Here is a 24,700-nt window from a genome sequence, read left to right as displayed (position 1 = left end):
TATAGTGTTACAATTAGGGCAAACCTCAATTGTCATGACTTTCCATTTTCTTGGATCCATGGGTTCAAATACACCATGGAGCATCCATGGAGCATCATATGGGTTTTGGCCCAACTAGATAATCCATGGAGCATTAGCCTACTATACAAGTATGGATGATTTACACAATCAACCCATATATTTAATTAGTCTTCTTTTGATCACTTAAATAATCCTAGATTAATTCTTGATCAATACTAATTAAATAATCTTATTATTCTTATTATTAATATACTAGAATTTATAATATATTAATAACCATAAGTGTCTTATTTCTCTCATTTTAGTCTATCCAAGTGCATGATGCCATGCAACCCAAATGGACCATGCCGGTTCGGGTCAAGTCTTACCAATTATAGTTATGGACTTAGACATTAATCCAACATCAATGACTTCACATGCCGCGATGGTACAACAACTACATGGAATTCAAAGTGTTAGGAAAACATCGGGTTTTCCTAGGGTCTTTTTTTTATACATACAGTCTTGAAATGTACACAAGTTTAATGAACACTTTTTACAACTATAGAAACAAACAAGCATACTTATGGATCTTCACAAACTTTTTCATAAACTCTTTTCAGAAAATATCGGATTTTCTGGTAGTTTTCAAAACAATACAAAACGTTGCTTTTCAAATACCGCTTATGAACTCACCAACATTTCATATGTTGATGTTTTTCAAAATAATTGTATTCTCAGGTAACAAGTAAACCGAAGGAAATGTATTCATTGATGGTTTGCAATTTGTTTATCTATGATCGAACAATTTATTTTTGGGAATGTAATATTAAAACAATGTACTTAGTGTAAACTCTACCAGTTGTACTATATTAATGCATGGTGATGAATGATGTTATGTTTCATATATATTCAATGTTATGGTATTCAATTAAGTCACGACAGCCCTCGGACGTTTCCGCCGTCTGGTTCGGGGGTGTGACAAGTTGGTATCAGAGCTTTGTTTATAGTGAACTAGCATATCTAGCCACACATTGATATGCAACTATAAACCAAAAAGAGGGACTAACATAACTTTGAACAAAACAAGTAAATAAAACCCCCTTGCTTGCATTAGGAATAGGAACATAACGCCGAACCAAACATGATAATACTAGTATCCCGGTTAAATCCGGACTGTTCTTAGTGGTATCAAGGGATGGATGTAGCCTGATCAACTACATTCCCTTCAAGGTATAACTAATGCATGTCCCGATGAAATCGTGATATCTAGGGAACCTAAAACTATACCCCTATACCACCAAGAAGAGAACGCCTGCTTGGTCTATGCAATAGTTGTAGCATCCTAGGAATAACGTTAGCATAATTACACACTCTCGTAGACAGCATGGCTAGTTTTCATCACCCTGGAGATCCTTACTTCCCTAACCAGGGAAACAACGGATGGCTAGAGGAGGAGCCCGAGGAAGAGCCTGAGGAGGAGCCTGAGGAAGACCCCGAAGAGGAATCTAACGGGGAACTGGAGGCTGGAGTCGAGGGCGAGCCTGCCAAATCGGAGGAAGATGAAGGAAACTTCGAGGAGGAACCTGATGACAGCGAAGGGGGTGATTTGGACGCAGAGTCCGAAGTCATCAACCCCCCTTACCCGATCAGGGTGCCTGCTTACCGGGTGGGCCCCACTGGTCCTACACCTCCCTGGGGTATTGATCTTTGGAGATGGAGCAGACAGTAGGGATAGCGACCCCCATACGACATGTCACCCGAGTTCTTTGACCTGAGAGACGGAGGACCGGCTGATCGAGCCCTTCCAGTCATGGTGAAACGGTTACGGAACACGAGCGACCTCGCCCAGGACACTGTTGATCAGGTACGCCAGTTGCGGACTAGGTTCGAGCGTGCAGAACAGGAGCCACGTGACGTTCTTCGGGAGTTTCACATGAGGCAGGTAAGGTGGGAGTCTCGACTTCAGAATGCAGAACGCTTAGTGGCTCGCCTTCAGGGAGCATCCACATCCTCGACACCACCTCCAGACGCAGCTCATCGCGGTTAGGGATAGACTTATCTTAGTAGATCGTTAGGATCTATGCTATGTACCCCAACTCTATGTTTAAGTGACTACACTACTCATAGAGCCGTTATGCTATCAAATTGGTGTCACTCATGTGTGCTCTTACGAGCAAAATTTTCTTGTATCAAATGCAGATAATATTAATAAACTTTTACGTGTTTTGTTACGATATTACAAATTGCTATGTGTTGAGAAATTATGATTGAATGATCAATGGTAGTAGTGTTTAAGTTCGTACCATGCACCTAGTCATTAGGATCACAACCTCACGGAAACCACATACACTCAACATCTTTCCGTTTCGTGACAGAAAGATGCCTCTCCGACCTCCTCGCAGAAACCCAGGACCAACTCCACCCGAAGTTGACTCAGCCGTGTTCCAGGCAGCTGTATCTGCTGCGGTCATTGCAGCAATGGCGCAAATTCCTCAAGGGAACAACGGAGGAGTTAATGGACAAGGAGCCGGAAGTTCGAACAACGGAACGAATCAAGGACCCACCAAAACATGTACCAACAAGGACTTCACAAACGCCAAACCACGAACTTTTAACGACACTGGAGGGGTGATCACTCTGAAGCGATGGATCGAGAAGGTGGAAATGGTATTCGAGATATGTGATTGTCCTGAGCAGATGAAAGTGAAGTTCGCGGCCTGCACTCTTGTCGATCAAGCGCTCACCTGGTGGAACGGACATGTAGAAGCCATGACGCTTCCTGTAGCCAACTCTATGCCGTGGGCGGAGATGAAAGAAATGTTAATGGCTGAATACTGCCCGCGAGGCGAGATACAAAAGATGGAGCAGGAGCTGTGGAACCTGACTGTGCAGAACGCGAATATTGATGCCTACATATCGAGATTTAGTGAACTATATCTATTGTGCCCGGGTATGATCACCTCGGAAGGGAAGAAGATTGAGCGATTCATCTGGGGAATAACAACACCAATTCAAGGGAATGTGATAGCTGCAAACCCGAAACATTTGACAGTGCAAAAAGATTGGCAAAGAAGCTGTATGACCATAACAACAAGAAGGGCGAGAAGCCAGTGGAGACTGAGAAAAAGAAGGAAGGTGATGGCAAGAAGGGAAAGAACAATAAGAGGAAGGGGCGCCAGGGCCCCGACACCTCTAAAAAGCAACAGACAGTGGCAGTTAATGCTGTCACCGCACCGGCTCCAGCTGCACCACATGCTCCAGCCTCAGCGGCTACAAATGCTTCAAGACCTTATTCCGGTAATCTCCCCAAGTGCGATAAGTGCGTTTCAATCACAATGGAGAATGCAAGGATTTTCAGTACACCAGTTGCAACTGAAAGGGACACACTGCAAGGTACTACAAGACTTACCCTGCCCAGAACCAAAATCAGGGAAACAACAACAACAACCATCGCAACAACAACAACATCATCACCGGCGGCAACAATGCATGACCTAGCCACACCTGCTATGGGAGTGGTGTTGGGTTATGAGCATTCTAACACTCCTAAGTGTACATGCAACCCTAAATACCTTGGATCTATGTTTTCTCTATTATACATGCAAATATGAACATCCAAGGTATTATCCTAATCTAGCATACAAAATAATGGATATAACAAGATAGAATACATACCTCTTTGATAGTGCTTGTCTTCATGAATCTTGAGTGCTTAGTGCCCCAAGTGTGACACCTCAAATGGTTCACACAACACCATAAACACTTGGAATAACTTAGAGAGAATTCTACACTTCATGAAATCGGCTAGCCCTCTCTAGAATAATCTAGTGACCGATTTTGGGAAGAATAATATCTTTATATAGTGTTACAATTAGGGTAAACCCTAATTGTCATGACTTTCCATTTCCTTGGATCCATAGGTTCAAATACACCATGGAGCATCCATGGAGCATCATATGGGTTTTGGCCCAACTAGATAATCCATGGAGCATTAGCCCACTATATAAGTATGGATGATTTACACAATCAACCCATATATTTAATTAGTCTTCTTTTGATCACTTAATTAATCCTAGATTAATTCTTGATCAGTACTAATTAAATAATCTTATTATTCTTATTATTAATATACTAGAACTTATAATATATTAATAACCATAAGTGTCTTACTTCTCTCATTATAGTCTATCCAAGTGCATGATGCCATGCAACCCAAATGGACCATGCCGGGTCGGGTCAAGTCTTACCAATTATAGTTATGGACTTAGACATTAATCCAACAGTCTCCCACTTGGATAAGTCTAAAACTATTATTGCGTATGACTTCAGGAACCAACTGGCAATCGTAGCTCTCAAAAGCTTTTGTCGAACTTTGACCTTGTAGATGAACTCTGACCTTTGTCAATGACTTGTCCATTAGATAAGGGATCATATATTCCTCCATTCTAGATATCATATGGACTGAGACATGGATTATAATCATTCTCTCTGTCCATTAGTTGTTTCCCGATTTCCGATTTATGACGACTGACTAATTGAACAAATCAAATCAGTCCTGGCCCGGCCGAGCACTTCCATTTGTCATCATCAAATCATCGAGGGGCCCACAGATATCGCTTTTATCCCGAAGGTAAAAGGAATGGATAAACTTCGACTCATATGGCTTGTTCTACTACTTGTTGAATCATACACAAAGACACGTTTTATAGCACCGAGTTACCAAATGCGTTTCGTGTAATCAATGTACTATCAACTCATAGTAACAACTCATATCTCTAGGTTTGAAGAATATAAGATATTATCGTCTCATGATCACTCGTGATAAAATCCATGAAGTGATTCCAATGAGCGCGGGTTGAATCCAATACTCAGAACTTATGAGCACTCATGAGTGTTGTAGCCCTTTGTCCAACATCTTAGACCTCTACAAGCCTACCCATGACAGTCTTAATTCATATCTACTTCCAACATATGACCGACTGTGGATGGTTTGAATAACTTAGTCATTCCGGAAGAATAACCTAGTTTATTCGGGAAGTCAAAACATGCAAAGTGAAACACAATAATAATTGAATCCAATATGGTCTCAGAACTTATGAATATAAATAAAACTCCTTTTATTTATCACCATATGATTACACATTATTCATTGTATATTGTTTCAGCTATCAACATTATTCTTGAATTTAAAACAATAGTTGTCCCATGCTCCAAGCATGCACACTATGTTTTCTAAACAATAGTCATGCCATACACCAAGTATGCATAATATGTTTGACTATGATCTTTATTTTGTGAACTAGATCAAATGAACATAACTTCAATGATTCTCTTTTCACACTCCCAAATCCTTACTGCAAATGCAAGAATTCCAAATTCATATCATTTACTGAAATCTGTTAGATTCTAAACTTATATGCATTGATCCTCTTGTAATGATTATGCGCAAAGTCAGAAAGTCTTGGAAACAATCATTACAGAGTATTCCAAAGGAGATCAGCTCCTTAGAAACATCCTTCTTGCATTAAGTTTCCTAACCTTACACAGATTGAAAATTCTAACTTTGAAACATTTCCAGATTCCATTTCGACTATCATTTCTGAACAAGAGTTGCCTCCTTACAGATTATGTCAATATGGTCCTTCCAGAATTATCACTATACTTCCAATTGTCCTTGAGCAACCAATCTTTGGTAAACCTTAGATTGTCCTCGACAATTGTTTAATCCTTTTTAGTCATATCCAGTTCTAAACCTTTTCCATTCTTAACGCCCCAGGCATTCGGAAAATTTTAGAAAGGATGAATATAGCACATGTAATCGGTCCTATATCCGAAGCATATGGGACACGATTCATGATGTCTCACATAAAGACTAAACCAGTCTTTTGCTATAACATTTCCATTTCAACTTGCCAAGTTCTCATAATTCAGATTATGAAAAGGGATGCCGTAATCATAATCGAATTTAAGAACGCAAATAATGGACCCATATACAGAATTTCCTTATGTTGAGCCATTCCAATATGAAATTCATATATATCCTTGACTAAATGATTAAAACCTCACGATCTAAGCTTATAGATTTGAGATGAAGTATAATTTCCTCTCCCTTAATTATAGCAAAACAACTTTTTCCCAATTGAAACCTTTTGTTTTCTATAATTAACATTGCTAGCTTGCAATACTTATCGTAATTATCATGGTCCCACTAACATGATGATTATTAGCATAACACTTATGCTCCCACTAGCTTTGACATGTACTCAGAAATCAGCTGGACTTCTAGAAATCAATACTTTATTGACTTTCTTACCAAAGTTCAGATTTCTGACACTAGATTGTTTTGATAAAACTTTATCAAAAAAACATACACCTTCCCTTAGATAGCTCATAGGTGTGTCAAAACAATTTTAAGAACTATGAAAAGGGATGCCGTAATCATAGTCTTGATTGTTTTGACCTTTGTCATTTCTCACAAGTCCATGTTAGTGTGCCGGTTAACCACACGCGCTCCACTAACGACTTTGAGAATGCAAATATCCCAATTGCTATCTAACTAAATCTACTTAGTGAAAGTGTTTCCTCACCATCATTTTCATGAATCAGAGAGAAACCTTATGACACTTAGATTTAATGGTGTATGTGTTCTTATCCATGTGAATTGTCAAAACCATAGTCACAAGACAAGGATAATGACAAATCCAAACTCATATGGACTGAACTCAATCTTAATTTCTTGCCACCTGGCAGCTCAAGGGCCTACCATTGCTTCCAAGTTGTTGTGCAACACATTGAGAACTCTAAGAACTCATATGCAAAGCCAACTTTAACTGGAATGGGCACAAAATATGTCAACATGATAGGTTATAAACCTCAAGTCGTGTGCTAGTGAAGAGCTTCAGGTTTCATTCTTGATTAGTTCTTGAGAATTTCGAGACCTTTAAGACTCCCACTGTCCTCTTGACCTATAAGACTTCCTTGTCAAACATCCAAGAGATAGTGTGGATTCTAATCAAGACAAACACTTCACACAATTGGCCTTAGTTGATCTTTGTTTTATCCAAAACATCACAACTTACCAATTTTAAATGTACAAGAGTAGAAAACTTTTACTCTTACATTTGTCAAGTGTTTTAAACCTTCTTTAAGACATGTCACTCAAATTACAATCTTGGAGTATGACTCTAAGACTTGTATTGGAACGAAGTATGACTCATCTTCTTGATTTAACCATTTCAACAATTCAAGATCCCTTCTTCTTAGTCATAAGAATGCACTAAGACTTCCTTAGAGAACTAATTTTGATATGGTTTCTTAATCATTAAGATGATCACAAAACTGATACTAAAGTACTCTCCCATCTTTTTATATTTGAGAATCTTTTATCCTTCTGCCTCAGTTGATTCTTCTTATTCGCTCTGTCATACATTGGAACCTTTTTCCAATGTCTCAGAGTTACACTTAAGCTTGTAAGTATAATCATATTTACTGAGCTTTAGTAAACTATGACGAATAGTCTTATTAATCTTTTGTGGTGGACTTAATCAGTGCACATGACTATGTACTCGATCCCTTAGTCCATTACTTGACTCACACATCCATGTGAATAAGTAATTAGTCTTAATTTTCCAATACTTGAAAGTTCTCATTCATCATGCTATAGAACTTGCATGATTCCAAGTCCCGGTCCACTTGAGACTTGGGTGACGATAATCTTTCCTTATTTGGTAAATTTAGACATTACCACAAATGAAAGAATCAATTTCATACTTCCACTTTTGCTATTAATGGAATCATATAAGCAACAATTTTTCCTCAAATGCCATTGTAAGGATATTTTTTTTTAAAATAAATAAAATCAATTTTTTTTTATTTTAAAACTATGCGGAAAAACTTATCCTTACAATCCATATGAAAACTTGTTGTTATCTATTCCTAAGCAATATCTCATAACTCCTAAGAAGTAGCTCAAGAATCCGATTTTCAAACTACGCGATAGAAATCCATCTATGCGATCAGATTCAGCATATTCTTTCTTTAAGTTCCTTTACTTTTCTTTGATTCTTAAAACATCACCATGTGACCCAGTCACATCATGTATAAGGAATCTCAGAATAGAAACTTAATAGAGTTAGAGTAGTGGATTTTACCTGAAGTAGAGTCATCCTTATTGACTTTAACATCCTTAGGTAAATTTGGCAGCTTCGCAAATAATGACCCTTTCTTTGGCAATATAAACATATGGACCCTTTGATTATGGTACACGGGACTATCACAGACTTAGCTTTTCTCTTTACCATTTGTTCAACCGAGTTGACTATGGCCGATCCCTTTCCATTGGGAAGAGAATGCTTTTTCTGTATTTCCAGTGTCACCATTGTCAATGTCCATAAAGTTTCAGGAAGTTGATCTTAACAATAGATAAGATCATTAAGGGTCTTGTCATAGTCTATTTCATAGGTGTCCCAAAGGAACTCACTATGTGACTTAGAAAGTGATTGAACCACCAACTTTCTCAAGACTTTGACACCCAACTCTCCCGGCTTGTCAATATGTGACTACATCTCCATGATGTGACCACACCAAGACCTTGCCTTGCCAATAGGGCTCGAGTGACTTTAAAATTTTAAAGAACTTGTGGGGTAGGGAGAATAATTGGAGGAGGAGAGAGAAGTATGATATCCATGGGGCATCATCTTCATTAGGAAAGCTTGTTTCAAGAGATTTGGGAAGATCATAAATGTCTAATTCAGACATGTTATGGGAGATATTCAAGATAGTTGATCTTTGAGTCCTTAATATGACACCCAATATGAAAATATTAAGGCTAGGACCCAACAAACTATTTTATAACTTAGAAGAGGTATGCCATAATCCAAGCTATAAAACAATTTGAAGGTAGGTGAATGACGATTCACCAATTTCCACCAAGATAAACGAAATGTATTATTAGGTTTTGATTGGATTTGAAACTCCTAGATCTTTTGAGATTCATTGAACTGTTCAATGGCATCTTTCAATCTCGAGTGTGCCCTTCAGGTTTTGTGACTGGGATGCCGAGGATCACAAAACAAGGTGTGAAGTAACCATGCAAATTACTGGGTACCCTTAAGTGTTTATCCCTCAATCGATGTGCCGGTTAACCACACACGCTCCATCGATACTATGATTGGGTATTTATTAAAAGTGCAAAGTGTAATTTCATGGATTAGCACCTTATTAAATACGAGTTAGTGTGCCGGTTAACCACACACGCTCCACTAACCGACTTAAACAAAGTGCAAAGTGTAATTTCATGGATTAGCACCTTATTCACATTTTCCTAAGTAACTAAGATTGGGTATTTATTAAAAGTTTAGTTACTTAGTATTTATCATTAATACTTTTAATGAAGGGAGAATTATAGTCATGTCAAACCCGTTTGGCTAACGACCCTCCACCAGTCAAGCGAGCGGTGGGTGAGAGTGAACACCCATTAAGTTGCCATTTTATAGGCAACAACCTTATACCCACCTTATAGACCGGCTTCGTGAATGAGGCGTACTAGCGGTAAGACCGACTTTACTCTTATACATATAAATATTATTAACTTATAATATTATTAAGTATAAGGGTTGAATTTTAACTTTTAAAATTCTAAGGGCTAACTTGGAATTAAAGTATTCATAAGAGAAAACTTTACAAATTCCAAAACTTGAGGGCAAGTTTTGAAACTATTCAAAACTAATTAATTCCATAACTTATGTATTTAAAGTAGTTTTAATCCAAAAACTCTTCAAGTTCCATAACTTGTGGACAATTTATGGAAGACTTTAAACTAATAAAGAATTAATCTTTTCTTTATTTTATAACTTATGGAATTAATTAAGGTTACATATTTTATTTATTTATTTATTAATGAAGTGACTCTTGAACCTCCATAACTTAAGGACAAGACTCTTCATCTTTTTTGCAACCTTTGCCAACTTTATGAGTTTTATGAGTCTTTAATGTGACTCTTCATGTAACTTAAGGATAAGTTACACAAACACATTTTATACTCAACTCTTAGATTAATTTGGATTGAAAACAACTTTTTCACTCAACTTTTCTATTAATCTAAGCAACTCATCAGACCAAGATAATTCAAATCAAACTTTTTCATGTAATTAGTCTAACCTTTAAACTAATACAAAACATGAATCTATTAACAATTATCTTGAAAATGGATTAGCATGAACATTACCACATTTAAAAACAAGTTTATAAGTTCAAAACAACTTAGGGTAATGTTCCTAGTCCATTTCTAGCCAAAGACCTCGAAGATATGCTGTCTGGGGTCCAACTCGTCGAGTGCATGAACTCAACTCGGCGAGTTGGATGCATTTTCCCTTGGACTCGTCGAGTCCCTTCATGGACTCGGCGAGTCAGCTGGGCTGACAGCATCAAAACTCGATTTTTCAGCTTCTATTGCAGGTATAACAAGAAAACAAGCCTAGGCTCTGATACCACTGTTGGGTTATGAGCATTCTAACACTCCTAAGTGTACATGCAACCCTAAATACCTTGGATCTATGTTTTCTCTATTATACATGCAAATATGAACATCCAAGGTATTATCCTAATCTAGCATACAAAATAATGGATATAACAAGATAGAATACATACCTCTTTGATAGTGCTTGTCTTCATGAAGCTTGAGTGCTTAGTGCCCCAAGTGTGACACCTCAAATGGTTCACACAACACCATAAACACTTGGAATAACTTAGAGAGAATTCTACACTTCATGAAATCGGCTAGCCCTCTCTAGAATAATCTAGTGACCGATTTTGGGAAGAATAATATCTTTATATAGTGTTACAATTAGGGTAAACCCTAATTGTCATGACTTTCCATTTCCTTGGATCCATGGGTTCAAATACACCATGGAGCATCCATGGAGCATCATATGGGTTTTGGCCCAACTAGATAATCCATGGAGCATTAGCCCACTATATAAGTATGGATGATTTACACAATCAACCCATATATTTAATTAGTCTTCTTTTGATCACTTAATTAATCCTAGATTAATTCTTGATCAGTACTAATTAAATAATCTTATTATTCTTATTATTAATATACTAGAACTTATAATATATTAATAACCATAAGTGTCTTACTTCTCTCATTATAGTCTATCCAAGTGCATGATGCCATGCAACCCAAATGGACCATGCCGGGTCGGGTCAAGTCTTACCAATTATAGTTATGGACTTAGACATTAATCCAACAAGTGGAAGGACTGGGCATTTCCACCGAGACTGCCCTAACAACAACAATTAAGGAAACGGAGGAACAGGAAGGATGCTGACCATGGGTCAGGGAGAGGCGATTCAGGACCCCTCAGTTGTTACCGGTACGTTTCCCCTAAACCACACTTATGCATGCATTTTATTTGACACCGGAGCAGAGCGAAGTTTCGTAAGAGATAATTTTAAACATTTATTTAAACAACAACCCCAAAAGCTAAATGAAACCTATACGGTGGAAATGGCCAATGGGAAAACCGAATCCACTGGGGAAATCTACATCGGATGTACCCTAACCCTTAATCAACACGTCTTTCGAATAGACCTAATGCCAGTATCAATTATGAGTTTCGATGTAATCATTAGCATGGATTGGCTAAGCCCCCACCATGCTGAAATTATGTGCCACGAGAAGGCCGTTCGTCTTCGTCTCCCAAATCACGAAACCCTAGTAATTTACGGAGACAAACCTAGCATGAACCTTCGCCTCATCTCATGCATCAAGGCACAAAAGCACCTACGAAAGAAGGATTCGACATTTCTGGCTCACATAGTGGATAAAACCAAGGAAGAGACTAACATTTAAGATATTCCAGTAGCGTGCGAATTTCCAGACGTGTTTCCTGAAGATCTTCCGGGAGTACCCCCAGAGAGACAGGTTGAGTTTCGAATCGACCTCGTTCTAGGAGCAACTCATCTCGCTAAATCACCTTATCGGTTGGCTCCTGCTAAAATGCAGGAATTATCTAGCCAACTCAGTGAACTTCTGGACAAGGGATTTATCCGACCTAGTTACTCGCCATGGGGAGCTCTAGTACTCTTTGTCAAAAAGAAGGACGGATCCTTTAGAATGTGCATCGACTATCGAGAGTTAAATAAAATCACTGTTAAAAATCGCTACCCACTCCTACAAATCGACGATCTATTCGACCAGCTCCAAGGAGCTAGTTATTTTTCTAAAATAGATCTACGGTCCGGATACCACCAACTCAAAGTCCGGGAAGAGGATATTCCAAAAACCGCTTTCCGAACCCGCTACGGACATTATGAATTTGTTGTAATGCCCTTCGGTCTAACAAATGCACCTGCTGCATTTATGGATCTGATGAACCGGATCTGTTGACCATTCCTAGACAACTTCGTCATTGTCTTCATTGATGACATTCTCGTTTATTCCCGAAGCGAAGAAGAGGATGGCCAACATCTCCGACAAATCCTAGAAACGCTGCGATCGGAGAAGCTATATGCAAAACTCTCCAAGTATGAGTTCTGGCTCCGGAGTGTGAACTTCCTAGGTCACGTACTTAGCCAAGATGGAATTCATGTGGATCCCTCTAAGGTCAAAGCAGTTGAAGGGTGGGCAATCCCGACAATGCCCACAGAAATTCGTGAATTCCTGGGTCTAGCAGGCTACTATAGGAGATTCATTCAAAACTTCTCTAAGATCACCAAACCAATTACCTCTCTTACGCAAAAGGGCGTACCATTCAACTGGATAGACAAACAAGAGATTGCGTTTTGGACCTTAAAGCAAGCTCTCTGTAGCGCCCCTGTACTATCTCTACCGGAAGGAACGGAAGATTTTGTAGTCTACTGCGACGCGTCAAATCAGGGCTTAGGTTGCGTTCTCATTCAACGTGGGAGAGTGATAGCCTACGCATCCCGCCAACTAAAGACGCACGAAGTAAACTATACGACCCATGACCTAGAATTGGGAGTTGTAGTCTTTGCCCTAAAGATTTGGAGGCATTACCTTTACGGTACGAAGTGCACCGTCTTCACGGATCACAAGAGTCTCCAACACATCTTGAACCAGAAGGATCTGAACATGAGGCAACGAAGATGGGTTGAATTGATAAACGATTATGAGTGTGAGATCAAGTACCACCCAGGCAAGGCAAACGTGGTAGCTGACGCATTAAGTCGGAAGGAGTACTCTAATCGTCATGAGAAAACTCTCTCAATAACCATTCAATCTCACCTAGCCACTCAAATTGCAGTAGTCCAGTTGGAGGCCATGAAGACGGAAAATAGAGCAAATGAAGCACTGCGCGGAATGGAGAAGAACCTAGAGGCAAAGGAGAATGGAGTATACTATTTCATGAACGGTATTTGGGTCCCTAAACTCGGAGGATTTAGAGAAGTTGTTACGAAAGAAGTCCACAAGACACGATACTCCATTCATCCCGGTTCAGACAAGATGTATTTGGATATTAAAAAACACTATTGGTGGCCTAACATGAAGGCGGAAATTGCGACCTATATTAGTAAGTGCCTTACGTGCGCCAAGGTAAAGGTGGAGTACCAGAAACCCTCAGGATTATTACAGCAACCGGTAATCCCTAAGTGGAAATGGGAGGGGATTTCTATGGATTTCGTGACCAAGCTGCCCAAGACGTCGGACGGACTGGACACCATATAGGTAATAGTCGACCGACTGACGAAATCTGCTCATTTCCTGCCTATAAAGGAATCCTACAAGATGGAAAGATTGACACGTTTGTACATTCAAGAGATCGTGAGACTCCACGGAGTACCAGCATCTATTATCTCGGATAGGGACAATAGATTCACTTCGCGTTTTTGGCAATCTCTCCATAAGGCACTAGGAACTCATCTCGACATGAGCACCGCGTATCATCCACAAACGGACGGTCAAAGCGAACGAACCATTCAAACGCTTGAAGACATGCTTCGCGCATGTGTGATAGACTTTGGGAAGTCATGGGATACCCATTTGCCTTTAGCCGAATTCTCGTATAACAACAGTTATCATTCAAGCATTAAGGTCGCTCCTTTCGAAGCACTGTACGGGCGTAAGTGTAGATCACCGTTATGTTGGGCTGAAATAGGTGACACCCAGCTAGCAAAAGCATTCACGTTGGATCAGGCGCTAATGGGGCCGGAAATCATACGTGAAACCACAGAAAAGATCATTCAAATCAGAGCTCGATTGCAAGCCTCACGCGACCGACAAAAGAGCTATGCCGATAAACGGCGAAAGCCCTTAGAATTTCAAGTCGAAGATCGAGTACTGTTAAAAGTCTCGCCTTGGAAAGGAGTTATTTGCTTTGGGAAGCGGGGAAAACTGAACCCACGATACATTGGACCATTCGAAATCGTCGCCCGAATAGGTCCGGTAGCATACAGACTGCAACTACCCGCAGAGCTGAACAGTGTGCACCCCGTGTTCTATGTCTCTAATCTAAAGAAGTGTCTATCAGATGAAACACTCATCATTCCCCTTGACGAGATTGAAATCAACGAGAATCTCCTGTTCGTTGAAGAACCAATTGAAATCATGGATAGGGAGGTGAAGCGTACTAAGCAAAGTCGCATCCCGATCGTGAAAGTGCGGTGGAACGCAAACCATGGGCCAGAATTCATGTGGGAACGCGAAGACCAAATGAAGCAAAAGTACCCTCCTATTCTAGCATTCTCAAATCTAGCTTTCAAACAGAATTTCGGGACGAAATTCCCTCTAACGGGGTGATGACGTCACAACTAGAAATTTTGTGTCTTGTAATCTCTATGCTCAAGTAAATTGTTGAATCAAAAACTTAAGAGTATGTGTAATGCCTTCAAAACCTTCAATAAAATACATCATACATGTACTTCAAATAGTCAACAAATAATTGGAAACCCTAGAAGTTCTTGTTTAGGTCCATTTTGGACTAGGACTTCCTTATTGGACCCAAATGGACCAATAAGCTTCCAATTTGACTATCATGGGCTTGGAACTCTTAATTGGGCTCTAATTGGACCCACATTCATTTATTTCAACATTTTGGGCCATATTGGGCCTAGAATGAAATAAATTAAAAGTTTTGAACCATGATTAACCTAAACTAGCCCAACAAAGTGTTAAAATCATATTATATTTCTTTTAGGACAAACTCATCAAACCTAACTCTAAATATTGGGCTTAGGGGCATTAAAGCCCAATACTCTCTTTTCTTTCCAAATTTCCGGCCCAAGACAAGCCCAAGAGGAGAAGTTGACTATTACCATGCCACCTCATTTTTATCTCTTAGTTATCCATGCAACATGTCTCATATCTCCATGCATGTATCACTTCATGTCTATTTCTCTCTCTATCTTCTTGTTTCGGCCATGAACAACACACACACACACAAATCTCTCACAAACTCTCTCTAGATTACTCAAGAAATCATCCTCCCTCTTCATTCAAAATCTCGAAACTTTGCTTGTGCATCAAGAGGATTTCAAGAAAATATCATCACTTCTTGGTAAGTTACGCATATCTAAGGAATTTATAACTCTTTTTCTCATGATTAGATCCTTTCTCTTAAACAATTTTGGTAATCATGCTCCTAGAAAACTCCTTAAACTCGAGATCTTCATCAACGGGTGCTAGGGCCAAAAATCACCAAACTTTCTTCCATCTTTTCTTCAAAAACCGAAACCACACCCTAAGGTGAGCTTCATACTCCGTATTTTTCTATTTTATAAGTTTTATGGGGGGGGGGAATACAAGTGAAAGTGTAGATCTATATGTGTTTTGTATGCCCTGTATGATTTTCTATGCTTAAATGTGTGTTTTTGTGTGATTATGATGTTGGATCTAGCCATAAACTCCTAAAAGTCGAGATGTATTTTATGTTGAATGATACTAGCATAAATTATATGACAACATACAATGTATTCCAAGAGAAATGGCTAAGTGGCTTAATAACATCTTCTTTGGGCTAAAAACTCATTTTTGGACACAAAATGTTAAAAATATAAAATTAAAGGGCCAAAAATGACATATTACGAATTCTGAGGGGTGAGATGAGTCAAAACAGTTTCAATATAGTATTTTCTAGAAATATACTCTTTTGGAGGATTAAAAATATAAATTTCAAGCTTAATGGGCTATAAATGACATCTTCGGCCCAATAGGGCCCAATATGCGAAATTTTCTGTTTTGAGGGGCTGAAACTGTGTTTTCCTGTAAAACCGTGGACTATTAGTGTTCTAAGTCCTTTTCAAGGGTTAAAAATGCTTTTCATAATTAAAAAGAACCAAAGTTGCAAAAAATTTCCAATTTGGGCCAAAAATGTAAAAATTGCGAAAAAGAGGGGCTACAACCGAGAAAATTGTATTTTCAGGGACTAAAACTTTTTTCAACTAAGAATATGCTGAAAAATGTCAATTGCAATAAGTTTTGGTGTTAAAATGACAAGAAAAATGGCTTAAGGACTAAACCGGAAATTTATTTATTCCAAGGGTTGAAAAAGTAAATTTACCAAACAAAGCGGGGCTGTAAATAGAAAATTTTCAATGATAATTCAATACATCCGTTGTGATCAAATAATGGCACTATGACTATCGACGAATTTCAATACACAACAACACCAAAAATCGTTATCAAACGAATTGATTCGGTCTCGAATCAATAACAAACCCGAAACTACTAACACGACGATCACTCGATTCATACAAGTAATATTCGGGAATTCAATACACACGTGAGAGTGCACAGACGTCGATGCACCATCTTTGGGCCCCAAAGTGTAAAATCTTGTTTGCTGGGCCTAGCTAGCCCAATGACCTGATCTTTAGGCCCGAAGACTTCAACCTTACGAGTTGTTGGGTCTTACATGATCCAACACAGCGTAAAAGGACTTTCAATGGCTTTTATACTATTGGTCCCCAAGGGTCCTTTGGTACTGCTATTAAAGTCGAGAATTCACCTAATGCGAGTCGGGCCAAGGGTTCTTCGGATTCACTATAGCCTGGACCGACTAATGGGATTACTGAGATCTTCGTTGCCTCTCTTCTCCTCGGTTGTGAGGCTACACACAGTCAGGGCGGTTGGGTTACGTGAATAGTACAGACGATGCCTACGGGATCGTTAGTATAATTGTAAACTGGTCATTTGTGTAACGCGTGTTTATAATAATTCACCATGCGCAATAATCCGACGTCGCCTGGAATCAATGACTTCACATGCCACGATGGTACAACAACTACATGGAATTCAAAGTGTTAGGAAAACATCGGGTTTTCCTAGGGTCTTTTTTTATACATACAGTCTCGAAATGTACACAAGTTTAATGAACACTTTTTACAACTGTAGAAACAAACAAGCATACTTATGGATCTTCACAAACTTTTTCATAAACTCTTTTCAGAAAATATCGGATTTTCTGGTAGTTTTCAAAACAATACAAAACGTTGCTTTTCAAATACCGCTTATGAACTCACCAACATTTCATATGTTGACATTTTTCAAAATACTTGTATTCTCAGGTAGCAAGTAAACCGAAGGAAATGTATTCAGTGATGGCTTGCAGTTTGTTTATCTATGATCGAACAATTTATTTTTGGGAATGTAATATTAAAACAATGTACTTAGTGTAAACTCTACCAGTTGTACTATATTAATGCATGGTGATGAATGATGTTATGTTTCATATATATTCAATGTTATGGTATTCAATTAAGTCACGACAGCGCTCGGACGTTTCCGCCGTCTGGTTCGGGGGTGTGACATATACTTTAAAATACAAGTATTTTTAAAAGCATACAAGTATACCTAACTGCCGAGATCCGTAACTACAAGTAGAACAAAACATAAGTAAATGGGCGTTGTACACTGCGGTTAAACCTGGATAGTTATGTAGTCGTGTCTAGGGTCAATATAGTCTGATCAACTATATTCATTTGAGACACGGCCAACATGTGCCTGGGAGTGACTGTGGTGTTCGGCATTCCTAAAACATACACAAATACCCCAAACAACGAGTTGTTGTCGCAACGAATCATGAAATACTATGGGAGTATTTCTAGATCCAACTTTGTTGTAGAAAATTCTCATTCAAGCGTTGCCCCTCGATCGTTCCTTTAGCGATAGTTTATCTGCCTTGATAATTCATTCCTGCTTTATCGCTTAATACACTTATATGTCTGTCATAGAGATATCCCTTATTTCATATCTCTTGATTTGATGCAGAGGACTTACCATCCTCTTTTTCTTAATCACTTTAGATTGAAATGTCTCCAAAGAAAGGACCAAGCTCAAGGAACAACTCTCCACCGCCATACTCTCATCCGTTCGACTTCGTCTTGTTTCAAATGGTTGTTAATGCTGCAGTGACGGCCGTAGTGACATATTTGAACCTTAGCAGGTCCAGGGGACCCAGAAGTAACATGTATCCCCAAAACCATGAAGATGATCAAAAGTACCAGGATGAAGGTGATAAGAGTAAGAAGGTTATCTAGAAAAATCGAAAGGGTCAGAGTTCCCAAGGACCCTCCAAGAGGCATGAATGTATGGCAGTTCAAGCTACCACTACTCCTGTTGCTGTGTCTACAGTTCAAGCGCCTACCACTAGGTATGCTGGTAATCTCCCTTGGTGCAACAGGTGTAGTTATCACCATCGTATCCCTAGCCCATCCCGTGAGTTGATCTGCAAAAGATGTGGTAGAAAGGGCCACACTGCTCGAAACTGCAAAACACCAGCCCAACTAATCAATCAAGATTCCGGATCGAGTACTGAACAGGCCTGCTATGGTTGTGGAGAAATCGGGCATTACAAGTGAAACGACCCAAAAGCAGCAACCACCAACAACGTCATCAACACCGAGATGGTTTTAGCTATGAAGCAAGAGGAGGCATCCGTTGATCCCACCATTGTCGCGGGTACATTTCTTCTCGACAATTCTTATGCTCGCATCCTTTTCGAATCTAGTGTCAAGAAAGTTTTATTAGTCATTCGTTCAAATATCTTCGTAAACATAGCCCTCGTCTAATAACTAAAACATTTACCATCAAGATGGTTACCGCTGAGAATGAGTGCACTAACGACTTATCCCCAAGCTGTATCCTTACCTTGAGTAATCATTCTTTCCTCATTGACCTGATGTCAGTTTCAATAAAGAGCTTTGATGTTATCTTTGGCATGTATCAATTGAGTCATGATCATACTGATACACTTTGTTATGAAAAAGCTATTCGTCTCAATTTCCCTCTGACCGGACCCCCATGATATGTGGTGTCAAGCTTAGCTCAAATCTTCACATCATTTCTTGTATCAAAGCTCGAAAGCTTCTGCAAAAGGAGTGTCAAGTATTCCTAGTCCATGCAATAAGCGAGAATCAAGAAGTTAAAGACCTCTAGAGCGTCCCCGAAAACTGTAATATTTCTGATATCATCCCGATGAGCTCCCGAGAATTCCTTACGAACGTCAAGTCGAGTCTCGTATCAACTTAATCCCTGGAACTACCCCCGTAGCCAAATCTCCATACTGTTTTGCTACAACAGAAATGCAGGAGTTATCCAGTCGGCTTAGTGAGTTGTCCGTCAAAACCAATATCCTCTTTCCCTAATAGATGACTTCTTAGATAAAATTCAGGGAGCTAACTACTCCTTGAAGATAGACCTTAGGTCAAGACGCCATCAGCTACGAGTTCACGAGGATAATGTTTCCAAGACAGTATTCAGGACTCGATATGATCACTAAGAGTTCGTATTGATACCCTTCGATAAAACGCTTTTTCCCTTGGTCATGTAGTGAACGATGAACATATATGTGTGGATCCTCATAAGGTAGAAGCAATAGAGAATTGGTCGGCACCGAAGACACCCATAGAAAACCTGTCAATTCTTGGGTTTCATCGACTATTATTGCAGACCCATTCAGAATTTTTTTTCCAGAATCACCAAACCCTTAACCACTCCGACACAGAAAGGTGTACCCTTTTTGTTGGAGTAAAAAGTGAGATACATCATTTCAAGCACTGAAGTAAGACTTATGCATCACACCTAAACTGTCCCAGCTAGAAGAAACAGAGGACTTCATTGTCCTTTGCAGAACGTGCAATCAGAGTTTAGATCATGTGCTTAGGCAAGAAGGAAAAGTTGTCGTTCACGCTTTATGACAAACAAGAGGCACACGAAGTTAACTATACAACTTACGACTTGGAATTTGGAACAGCAGCCCCTGCACTAATGAATGAGAGACACGATCTCAATGGAACCAAGTATGCGTATTTCACTGACCATAAGAGACTACAACATATCTTCAATCAGAAAGACATCAACATGAGGTGCCCTTAGCTGAAAGGAAAGCTTAGACAACAAGACTAAGCCATTGACAATGACTATCTGTCCCTATTTACTCGCTCATACCTGAGAAGCCTAGTCAGAAACCCTCGGGACTATTCCAACAGCCTAAATACCCGAATGGGAATAGTAAATAACCAACATGGATTTCACCATCAAGTTACCTAGTTTTCCCGAGTGGGTGCGATACCATTTGGGGAAATTCAATCCTTCTATAAAATCCGATCATTTCCTTCCGATCAGAGAATCATTCAAGATGGAAAGACTTACACGAACCCACATCCAAGAGACAGTATGACTGCACGGTGTACCTGTGTCCATTATCTCTGGTTAAGATAGCAGGTTTACCTCAAGGTTTAGACATATTCCTTTTGAAAACTCTCGAAACTAAGCTAGATATGAGTACAACTGATCATCCTCAGACAATTAGATAGAGTGATAGAGTTATTCAGATCATGAAAACATGCTGGGAGCATGTGTCATCAACTGCATAACGACTTGGGACAACCATTTACCTTTGATCGAACCCTCGTATAACAACAGTTATCGCACCAGTATCAAGATTACATCGTTCGAAACACTCTACGTTCAAAAGTACTGATTCCCTCGTATTAGATTGAGGAAGGAGACACATAGTTAGCCAAGAGTCGATCCCCCGGTAGTACCCTCACTGGTTCTGAAAACATCTGTGAAATCATCAAGAAAATCATCCATACCCGAGAACAATTGAAAACTTCACTAGATCGATAGAAGAATTACGCTGATATACAACGGAAACCTCTGGAATTCCAGGATGGAGATCATGTCCTGTTAATGGTCTCGCCGTGGAAAGACAGGATACACTATGGAAAGCACTATAAAACTTAACTCAAGGTAAATTGGACCCTTCGAGATCCACATGAGGATCAACCCCGTAGCCTTCAAACTGCGAGTACCTTCAGAACTTAGAAACATCCATCCTATCTTCCACGTCCCGAATCTTTAGAAGTGCCTGTCTGATGAAACCCTAGTAATTCTTCTTGAACAAATCAAGACCATAGACCGAGAGATCAAACGTACGAAACAAAGCCGCATCTCGATAGTGGAGGTTCGCTGGAATGTCGAGCGGAAACCTGAAATCACTTAGGAACGTAAAGGATTCGATGAAGCAACTATGTCCACACTCCTTTTTCCATAACTTGCATCTAAATTTTTGAATTTCGGGACGAAATTCCCTCTAACGGGCGGATAATGTGGCAACCCGAAGTTATTCCATCGCTGCAACCCATTCCGTCCGTAAAACTTGTCTTAAGCGAATTGTTCCGATTTCGTTTTTGGATTAGGTCATTTAAGTTAAGACTTTTATTTTGACCTCGTAAGTATCCAAACACGTTAGAAACACATGAAAACGCCCCAAACTAGTAATTAGAAAAATTTTAGTTTCGACCATATCGGGTTACGGCAACTTAATCGAGTGCGACCAAAAGCCTCGGTTAACATCAATATCGGGTAGAATTCCACTGTCTCTCAAATCCAAATCATATTTAAAGTTGTTTATGTCTCATTTGAAGCCTTTTCACTCTCTCTCTCTCTAACCTCTCTCCTCAATTCAAGATCTAGGTCCAAAAATCATTCATTTCAAGCTTCAAATCACCAAGGTAACTATCCTAGCTTCTAGTATAACATCCTTAGCCTTCATTTTCGTGTTCAAATCATGGAATAGGATAAACATGTGTTTATGGCCCTGGAACACTCTTTGGCCGTGAACACATATAAAGGGGGGTTTTGAGCCTTAAAACCCTTCCAAACCACCATTGGAGCTTAGATATGGCTTAAGGACTTATTGGATTGGACTTAGAACACCTTAAACCGATCACTTAGGGAGTAAACATGAGTTTAATGCCCAAGAACATGCTTGGGCCGCAAACTCCATATCATGGGTAGTAAACTCCTTTTTAGGTCTTAAAATGCCATTTACACACCTCCTAAGCCTTGAACTAATAACTAGAAGCAACCACAATCAAATTAGAAGCCTTAACTTGATGAAAACAACTCCCTTAGGAGTTCACGGCCATAAACCCCGCAAGAATGGGTTCCCGGGGCGTAAACTCCTATAAATGGGTTAAATGGTGCCCTAATTTCACCCCTTGGCTTGTAAAAATGAGTTAAATCACATGTGATTAACCTAGGAACTTCAAAGCACATAAGAATTGAGTGGGTGAGAGTTTACAGCCGTAAACTCATAGTTTACTGCCGTAAACTCATCAAATGGTCCATATGATTGATTTAATCCCTTTCTAATGCCCTAGAACCAAACCTAGCATCATCCCTCAAATGATATAAGACCATTTAGCACTTAATAACACCACCCATGAGTTTACAGCCGTAAACTCTTGGGGATGTGGTGTTTAGGGCCGAAAACTCTTCTAAGAGTTTACTCTTGAAGAGTAAACTCTATACCCAAGCCATATATGTCCATAGATGTCACCCGGGTCACTCCAAACACTTGAAATCAAGTGTTTTCGCGACTAGAAGTGTAATCCTCAACTAATTAGTGATTTAAAATCTAATTAGATGAATTTGTGTATCATTTAATACTAGCTAGGAACCTCGCACGTTTTCTAGCCTCGATCCGATGTTTAGCATCCTAGTCGACACATTCCTCGTCCGGTGAGTTCATACCCCTACCCTTTTTTCAATTTTTTTCACTGTTTTAAGGGGGGGGGATACAAGCAAAGTACAAGGAATACTTGTAATTAAAACTTGTTTTATATGTGTTGTGTTTCATATTACATATGCTTTTAACACTGAAAATCATAACAGATAACCGTTTGAACTTGCAGATCACATTATCGTATTATTTGTGAAAAACGTTATAAATTGTTGTATTTTATATTTTCACAAATGGTTTTTCCTTAACACTATTATTAAAAGCAGTAGATTAGTACATTTTTTTGTCCTCGGTAACACTCCATAGAGATAAGCGAGTGGAGGATCGTCTTTGTAAATAGAATTTAAAAAGGATATTTCCGCATTATTACTTGTAGATTTGTTATTCCTATAACATTGGAGACACATCCCCGGAGAACACTCCACGGAGATACGCGAGTAGAGGACCACCTCTGTAACCAGAATCTCTTAGATAGGGAGCGTGACTTGAGTGTATAGATTTATACGGGGCTGAGTACCCCGCACCTGGCTGCTAGCTACAGCCGAACCAAAAGGTTCAAGGGTGACAAAAGTCATAAATAATGCTGACCTTCCTTTGCCATATCTAGTCTATAGTATGGTTATAGACCTCGCAATTTGGATAACAGAGATTTACTTATTAGTAATAATGGATATAGTAAATTAATAACCTTAAGAATTAGTTTACTATGTTCACAGTTTTATATACGTGTTTAAACTAACATACACTTCACGAGGATAATCAGGTTTTTAGTATACATCTTTTACATTACATTTCGGATTGGTAAACTAACATACACTTCACAAGGATAATCATGTCTTCAATATACATCTTTTACATTACATTTCGGATTAGTAACCAACTTTTAAGAAAATATAGGATTTTCCTAGGGTAATAACTATTCATAACAAGAATTGTGTAACATAACGGAAAACTAAACATTACTTTTAAGAAAATATGGGATTTTCTTGGATAACCACTTTTTCAGAAAACAAAAGGAATCTAGTTCATTTTCATAAAACAAACCGCTTATGAACTCACCAGCTTTATGCTGATTTTTAAAATGCTTGTATTCCCAAGTTCTCCTTAGACAGGTATCTCGTGTTCTTTTGTAGAAGACAGAGCGTATGGAGGTCACGTCTCTCTTATGTTTAAACTTATGTATCTATGAAACTTGTATTACTTTACTTTCAAACTGATATAATGAAATCTATGTAATGTAATGTTTTGTATTTACTTCGCTTACTATGTGCATTGGTTATGATACATAACATGAAGTCACCTCCACCCCGGAACGTTTCCACCCTGGGTTTCAGGGTGTGATAGATTGCCTCGTTTAACAAAAAATAACCTTCACAAACTTTTTAAATTTGCCACTCTAATCATCATCTGGTCATCACCCTTCCCTCTATAAAAATTGGATTTTATGATTCTCCTTCTTGACCTGTACCTAAATTTCCTAAAAACCTCATTGATCCCGCATTGCATTATATCAATTTCTTCTTCTTTCTAAATAGTATTATTATGTTCCATAGTCATATATTTTTAAATGAAGTTTTACGTACAAATCGAACTCGGATCTTTGTATATCTCAAAATACTCGAAAGCTACCAACATTTGTGATTAGAAAGTCACCAGCATCTAGGATTTGAAGTTGTTGAGTAACAAATGTTTGGTTTTTATCC

Source organism: Lactuca saligna, chromosome 4, assembly GCF_052625555.1.
Source record: "Lactuca saligna cultivar CGN05327 chromosome 4, ASM5262555v1, whole genome shotgun sequence".
Classification (NCBI taxonomy): Eukaryota; Viridiplantae; Streptophyta; class Magnoliopsida; order Asterales; family Asteraceae; genus Lactuca; species Lactuca saligna.
Note: the sequence above shows the minus strand (reverse complement) of the source record.